Here is an 8,426-nt window from a genome sequence, read left to right as displayed (position 1 = left end):
TGTCGCCGCCGCCCGAGGCCCCGCCGCTGGAGGGCGCCGAGCCGCTGGGGCCCGCCGCTGACCTGTGGGCCGACGTGGACCTCACCGAGTTCGACCAGTACCTCAACTGCAGCCGGACTCGGCCCGACGCCGCCGGGCTCCCATACCACGTGGCGCTGGCCAAGCTGGGCCCGCGCGCCATGTCCTGCCCCGAGGAGAGCAGCCTGATCTCAGCGCTGTCCGACGCCAGCAGCGCCGTCTACTACAGCGCGTGCATCTCGGGCTAGGCCGCCGCGTCCACGCCGCCCCCGCCCCACCCCGCCACCTCCCCGGCTTCGGGCCACCCGCCCTCAGGGGACTCGACTGTCCCGGGCTTTTCCAGGAAGCCCAGGCTTAGGACTTCTGGGCCGGCCCTGCCAGGGCTGAGTTTTTGAAGCGCCTAATCCTCCTGCAGTGTATTTTCTAGAACCAGATCATATTTTTCAGTTTGCCTTTTTATATACATAATACAACATATTTAATTTTTAATTAAACTTTTAAGCTTTTTCTTCCAAGGGGTTTCGGTGATCAAAAGCGTCAGTGGAACACGGACTTTGTTTAATACGAGGAACAGCGATGTTTATTTGCTGTAAAGGAGAAGCGGGGAGCTGGGTCCCCCTGCACCGGGCGAGGCCATAATAAAGCGCTTGGGCCTCTCCTCTACGCTCGCCTCCCCCAGGGAGGCTGACTCCCAGCTCGAACCCACAGCACTCCTCCAGACAGAATGGGAGGGGGGAGGTCTGGGGTTTCATACTCCTCACTTTCCCAGCCCTCCATTCCCCTCCGGCCCCACTCCCCATTTTAACTCAAGCCTCATGGGGGTCAGACAAGCCAGCAATCCCCCACACCCTGATTTCATCATCTTCATCCCTCCTCAAGACCGCCTCCAAGCCCAGGGACTGCCCAAGACAGCACCCCTCGGAGAGGGAGGCCGGCAGGTTGAAACCTGTGTGCAGACACAGCACCGGGCAGTCAGTCATTCTCACCCCAGCATGCCCCAGGAAGGGCAGCACTATGCCACACCGACACTGCTCCCCAGAGCGACCTGTCCAGCTCTGCTCAGAGATAGGGTCGATGACCAGGGCAAGGGGGCCAGGCATCACACCTTAAGCCCCCCAACTCTGGAGCCTCATTACACCAGTCCTGTGCCCTTCCCAGGAGGACTGGACGCCCTCTTTTCCACGCTGCTTTGGTCCTCCCAGGGCCCATCACTGGACAAGCCCATGTATTCAGAGAAGGCTGGAACAATCACCCCCAGAAGTGGACCCCTGCACACTCACACACTCGCCAGCGCCTAACAGGTCTTCTAAGACAAGAGGAGGGCTCCTGTGTCCCCTTCCTTTGTGGGAGGGGCCTGTCCTGTCCCAGCCCCCTACCCTAGCATACACCCCAAGTGGGTGGGGACGGGAGTCCAGCTGGTCCTTGACAACCCCGATGTGGAAAAATCACTCAGCTCAGTCTCCCATGTGGCCTGAGCGTGGGTGTCTGTGGCTCTGCATGTGTGTGTGTGTGTGACTGCCAGTGTAGCACACAGCTGTGCCTGTGTGACTATCCCTGTGGGTGACTGCATGTGTGACAAGCCTGAGGCTGGATGTGTGTGCCCGTGGGGGGAGGGGGGAGCAGGGGAGAGGGATTGGGCTGTTTTATAGGTGTCCTGCCTCTAGAAGGCTGAGTGACATCATATCTGTGTTGACTGGTATGAGCCCCACGCCTCAAACGGTGGAGTAGGGGGAACCACAGCCTGGTCCTCCGTCCCTAGCCCATCAGTATCAGAGCCCTGAGAAGACAAAGGGACAGAGAGACACGTAGAAGGGACAAACAAGCTAAGAATGGCAGGAGATGGACTCAAAGGTGGAGAGAGATGCCCAGGTGCGTAGAGGGCTGCCCCAGGTGTGGGACCACCCCCATCAGGGCAGGAGAGAGAGGATGGCTCAGTGGACAACCCCCAAGTACCTCCCTACTTGGGTCACAGCAACTTCTCACTGCACCCAACCCTGCAACAGCCATAGACACACACAGAGAACAGTGCTGGATGGTCAGACATGGCCCCAGTGCAGCCCACAGCAGCATTCCCATGGCCAGGACACATCCCCCACTCTGAGTTCCTCATCGCCATCCCACCCAGAGGGTCTGTCCCTCTAGGCCAAGGGAGTGGGGAGCTTCAAGGGTGACTTGAGGTGGCAGTGTGGCCCCATTGTGTGAGGAGGGAACAGAGTGGGGTGCTTCCTAGAAGCCCCTCCCCAAGTGCCAGGGTGGGAGGCCAGTGGGGGGCCTAATCTGGAGCAAGTCCTGGCACCAGGGGCTGGGAGCACCCAGGAGCAGGATAAGAAGGAAAACATGAAAGGCTCCCATCAAGGGCAGCTGGTTCCAATAGCGGCTCCTCAGCAGTGGTGGATGGGTGCTGAGTGTACAGGTGGGTCTCCTTGCAGGACCCTCTGCCCAGTCCCCTGCCTGGGGAGCTCCCCTCCTAGGCAGGACCACAGCCCCAGGGCCTGGGTGGCTCCAGCCCTGGGCACTGGCTTCACCCCCACGCCCACCCACCACCTCCACCCCTGCCCTGTCTGCCTCCTTCTCTGAGGGTCCGAGAAGGGAAGTCCCCACCCCTGCTCCTGCTGAGTCAGGCCCACCAGGAACAGACCCTGGCAGCCTAGCTCCTGGCGGGAAACTCTAGCAGCCCTGCCTGGCACTAGCCATAGTTCCCCTGTCCCACTAGCAGCCCTGCCGGTCACTCCAGAGTGAGGCCTTAACCCTCCCCAGCAGGCAGCCCAGGGTAGAGCTCAGGGAAACTGGAGGCTGAAGGCAAGTGTGGTGCACCCCTCTCCACAGCAGATCCAGTCATCACCTGGACACCCTTGGGGACACCAACTCCCACACACCTGACCCCAACAAGACCCTGCTGGGGCAGGCGAGGAGGGAAAGCGTGTGTGGGGACTGCGGCCTCCCTCCAGCCCCTCCACTCAACTGGACAGACACTCTAGAAAACCCAATGACTTAACTTACATTCTATAAGACCTACACAAATTTTAAGTCTACAGTGCAGTGGTTCTGGTTGTGAGCCAGCACCACTAATTTTAGAGCCTTTTCATTACCCCAAAAGAAACCCATTTCTCCCTTTTCTTCTCTCCTCCTGCCTCTAATAAACACTAAGCTGCTTTAGATCTCTGTGGCTGTGCCTGTCCTGCACATGCCATGTAAGTGGAATTATATACCACAGTGGCCTCTTGTGTCTGGCTTGGTTCACTCAGCATGGTGTTTTGAAGGTTCTTGCCTGTTGCAGCACATGTCAAGACTTCGTTCTTTTTCTTTTTTTTTTGTCTTTTTTCGTGACCGGCAACGGATCGCAACCCTCAGTGTCACGCCCGCACCAGACCGGGACCGGCAACGGGATCGCAACCCTCGGTGTTGCCCCCGCTCCTCGCTCAGCCAGTGAGCGGCCAGTCTGCATGTGGGATCTGAACCCTCGGCGGGAGCACCACCGCACTTCCCAAGCAGCGCACTGTAGCAGTGCGCCACCGGGCCGGCCCCCAAGACTTCGTTCCTTTTCATGACTGAATAATATTCCCTTGTTGTCTGGTTATACCAATTTCATTTATCTGCTCATCAATTGATGTACAATTGGATATTTCTATTTTTCACCTACTGTGAATACTGCAGCTATGAACACTTGTGTGCAAGGTTCTGTGTGGATGTGTGTTTTCATTAAAATTACAAAAGCTTGTATCTCTATTAAGACCAAGTCTGGGCAATAGGTTAAGTATCTCCAACCCATGTGCTAGAGCAGCTGACCCAGAAAGAGGGATACAGAGCGGCTGACCTCCAATCCCAAACAGGCACCCCAAAACTAAGGCTCTGCAGGGAATGGCTCAGCACACCCACCACTCCTGCCTCAGGCTGGGGTGCGGGGACAAGGAGCAGGATCCGATCCAGGCCTAGAGGAGAGTCGTGGCCAAGTGTGTGAGTGGGGGGAGGGGGCCCTGAGTCCAGGACCTGGAGAGGGGAGGATGGGAGCCCCGAGGCTCTCAGCTTATCTCAGCCCGCTCTGACACCCACCTCGGTCTCCCAGGGCAGCCCCATCTCCCACGCCTGCCCGCCCGCGAGAAAACAGGAAGCGGCGCGCATGGCGGGGCTGGGAGGAAGCGCAGGAAGCGGCCGTCGGGCGCGGCGCTTATCTCGGGCTGCAGCCCCGACCCCTGGCCTCACGCCGGGCAGGGGGCACTGAGGGCAGCCTGAGGACAGGGCCTGCTCACCTGGTGGGGAGCCCTGGCCGCCTCTTCCCCAACCCACAACTGTCACAACTAGGCTATGGGAAGGAGGTGATGAGCCCGCCACAGGAGTCTACTGAGCCAGGCTGGTGTCCCCTCCACAGACAGCCTGGAGGCCACCCAGGAGTCAGCGCCCAACCCCTGGACATCCCACCTCCCCCACAACACCCGCTGTCTGCCCCATCCCCCCTAAGGACCTGACCTCCCCATTTCCCCCCAAACATGGGGGCCTCACCTCCCCCAGCAGGTGCAACCTCCCTGCTGTTTTTTTCCAGGTTTTAATGGGGGGGGGGCTGTTTCTGTGTTTACAAAGCTGGGTCTTTTCCTGAGGAGGGGGCAGGATGGGGACTGTCCCTGGGCCTCCTCCAGGGACCTGAAGGCCATTGGCAGGGACAATGGGCCCAAGCACCTGGCACCACCACTCCCCGCAGTGAGTTTGTGCTTCCTGGGATGGGGGGACCTTGTTTGTTTCCGAGTCAGCCACAGCTGGGGCGGGCAGCCTGCTCAAACACCTGCAGGCGCAGGACCTCAGACACACGCAAGGGCCCAGGGCCTACAAGGCCAGGACTCCTCCAGGCCTGAGTGCAGGTGTTTCCTCCTCTCTGTCCAGAGTGCCCAGAGCCTCCAGCCCCAGCTCCAGGCATGGGACCGAGCTCACTCAGGCCTGTCTCCCAGCTGTGGCTCCATGCTTGCAGGTCAACACTGTCCTCACACAGGCCTTGGGCGCAGCAGGCATTCACACATGTCCATCTTTCCCACCACCTCCCTCCATCCCCCCTTGCTCAGCTCAGGTCCAGCTGAGCAAAATTTCAGGGCTGGGTGGGGTGCATGGGAGCACACAGAGGCATGGCCCTCGCCTCTTTGGAGGTGGGAGGTGGGAGGTAGGGTAGGGAGAGAGAGGAGCATGCCAGGCAGGGTAGGGAACACACAAGCAGCAAAGTGAGGATTAACTTTTGGGTTTGGAAATCCAGACATTAGTTTGCCAGTCGCCTGAGTTCCAGATGTTCTTTAAAAGGCTCCCAGTCTAGGGAGGCCGTGGGACTCAGGCTCCCTTCAAAGCCTGCCTGGCCCCTCCTCCCAGTGCTGCACATGGAGGGGGCTGGCTCCTGGGCTGTGGGAAGTTGCACAACCCTGGCCAGTGCCCTGTGGGCCCCATCTGCCACCCTGGCACAACTCCTCCTTCTGGGCACAGCCACCACCTCCCTGGAAACAGCCAAGCCCTGAGAAGGCAAGTGTGTGAGATGGGACGCTACTGTGTGGGCCCAACCCAGAAACACATTTTACAGAGGAGCCAGGCTCAGGCCACGTGGCCTGGGGTCCCGCAGGGCAGTGGCATCAGTCCATGGACACACGGGCCCATCCATTGGGTCTCCTTCCATCTTTGGGTTGGTTCTGGTCAGTTCCAGCCAGCAAACATTTGTTGAGGAGCTCATGTGCCAGCCTGTGCCAGGTGCTGGTGTGCCCAGGTGCTGGTGTGCCAGGTGCTGGTGTGTGCCATGGTGAAGAAGACATGCTTCTGTCCTCATGGAGCCACAAAGGAGCCACAGGGACCTGTGCTGAGATTAAAGTGGAGCCGAGCATCCCGGAGTACAGCTTCCTCTCTGTTCTCTGGGGCTGTGGGCAGCTCTGAGTCTCTCCATGTGGCTCTGCACCTTCCCCCAGACCTAGTCTGGTTGGCAAGTGAACTTTGACCCAGAAGCCCAAAGCCCACTCTGATTCCATCCTGCATGAGGAAAGACACTGTAGTGGGTTGAAGGGTGGCCCCCTGGCTGGACTGTGGCAGGACCCTGCAGGGAGGAAACATGGGGCTAGGAAACAGGAGCTTCTAACCCACCCATGTGGTTGTGGTCCTGGACTCAGAACTCTGAGGCCTCTGCTCCTCCTTCTGCCCCCCAGGAGGCTGTGGTTTCTGTTTGAAGTTTCCTCAGTCTTGGGAGGTGGGGGCTGTCCTTTACCCATCTACCTCCCCAGCCTCTGCTGGCTCAGAACAGCAGGAAGGGAGCTGTGGGTGGGCAGAGGCTGTGGAGCAGCCAAGGAGGCTATGCCCAGGTGCCACTAGGAGAGGCGTGATCTCCCCATGGGACCTGGGGCTGGGGCATATCCAAGTGCAAGAAGCCAGCTGCCCCTGGAAAGAGGAGGCATGGGGAACCTGGGTGGCACCTGCGTCATCCTGTCACTGCACCCAGCCCACACCCCTGGACTCTCTTACTGACCTTCTGCAGCCCCTAACTCAGCTGCCCCCACCAGCCATGTTCTGTTGCCCTGCACCTTATGCTCCACCCAAGCCTCCCTGCACCCTCCACCCCGACATTTGGCCACAGCCCAGTAAGCCCCGCAGAACCAGCACCGTGAGCCACACACCGTCCCTGTCTGTGGCTCTTGAGCTCCCTTGGGCACCTCAAACACACCTCCACTCCCCATTAGCATTCCCAAGTTCAAGATGAGGACCCACCCACGTACTGGGGCCAGGACCCAGGGACACCCGGACCCCCTCTCGCCCCTTCATGCCCATGCCCACCAACCCTCCTGTAGCCTGGTAGGGGCCACAGCCTCCAGCCTCACCTCAACCACACAGCACCTCCATCCACACAGCTACAGGTTTAACACTCTCCCTCCCCCTTGCTGAGGACCCTCCACTGCCTGCACTGTCTTGGGATAAATCCAAGCTCCTCTCCTATGCACTTTGGCCCTGGGCTGGACCCCCCACCCCACTCCCCCAGTGCCTGCCCACACGACCCCCCATGGAGCGCACGATTCAGAAACTGCACCTGGAACACTTAAAGCACAGCCTGGAAGTCTGTTAGGGGTGCTGAAGGTGACACAAAGGCACACTGAAGTCGAGAAAGGTCAGATCCCTGTCCTCTGGGCAGCGAACTCGGGGCACCATGTTCAGGGCCTGGGTTTGATTCCAGCTCTCACATCCCTGGCTGGGTGAATTGGGGCAAGTCCCATAACCTCCCTGTGCCTCAGTTTCCTCATCCTTAAAGCAGGGACAATAGTTCTTGTTGCTCAAAAGAAATGCATTAACACCTACAGGGGGAGTTGGATCAGGGCCGGCTTTTGTGGTAATTCCTTGCTCACGCTGACACCCCCCACCAACCACCTTTTTGTGTCTCCTGCGGGCCTCTGTTCTGACAGGGTACCAGAGGCCAGGCTGGCTTCAGTGCCTCCTGGGTCCCTCTTCCTGCCAGGGAGGGGGATGACGACAGGCCTCAGGTGCTCTACTTCCCCACTCCTCCATGGTCCGAGATCAGGGAGGGGGCAGCACACCCCCCAAGCCTATGCAGCTGTGGGTGGGAGAACCAGGGTGGGTCCACACTCTGCCAGCAAATGTAGGGTTCCAGGCACCAGAGGCTGGGTCCCGGGCCAGCCTGGCCAGCCCGGCCAGCCCCACAGAGGGGGCTGGGGACTCCAGTCTCTGGAGTCCGGCGGTGGCCTCCCCCACTGAGCAGCAGGAAATGGCCTGGCCAGCTCGCAGCCAGGGCCAGCAGCTCCAGCTTCCCTTCCCTTCGGGACCGTTTCCTTTATCCGGTTGTTTTGCTCCGAATTCTCCAAGCTCAGCCTTCCCCTCCCCTCCCCCTGCCTCTCCCGGCCCAGAGTGGAGCAGGACGGATACGTGACGCTTTAGGGCCCCAATGGGGCCTCAGGAGTCCCCCATCCCGCTCCCGGGACTTAGTCTGGAGCAGCGGACCGAGCCGGAGCCGCGTCCAGCGTCCCGCGCCCGCCCCCTGCCGTCCGCGACTGGGAGCGCCGCCCCGCCCCCGCCCAGGTGCGCGGGGAAGTATCGGTCCCCGGTCCCCACGCCACCGCCGCCGAGGCGCAGAGCCGCGACGGCCCGGGGCCCACGGCCAAGCAGGCGCAGGGAAGAAGAACCGGACCCGCAGCACCAGCTCCGTTTATTGAGGCTTCGCTCAGCGCGCGGAGAGCGAGGCCACCTCCGGGACCCGCCTGCGGCCGTACGTGGCTCGCTTCTCCACGATCGCGGCCCTGCGGGCAGCGCTGGCTCCGTCAGGGGAGGGGCGAGGCCGCCAACAAAACGTCGACCAAACGCGGCTCGTCCCCAGGCTGCGCCGAGGGCCGCTCGTCCTCCGCCCTGCGCGGGGTGCCGGGGCAGGGCCAGGGGCGGGCCGCGCTAGGAGCCCCCGG

Source organism: Galeopterus variegatus, unplaced genomic scaffold, assembly GCF_000696425.1.
Source record: "Galeopterus variegatus unplaced genomic scaffold, G_variegatus-3.0.2 Scaffold1417, whole genome shotgun sequence".
Taxonomy (NCBI): Eukaryota; Metazoa; Chordata; class Mammalia; order Dermoptera; family Cynocephalidae; genus Galeopterus; species Galeopterus variegatus.
Note: the sequence above shows the minus strand (reverse complement) of the source record.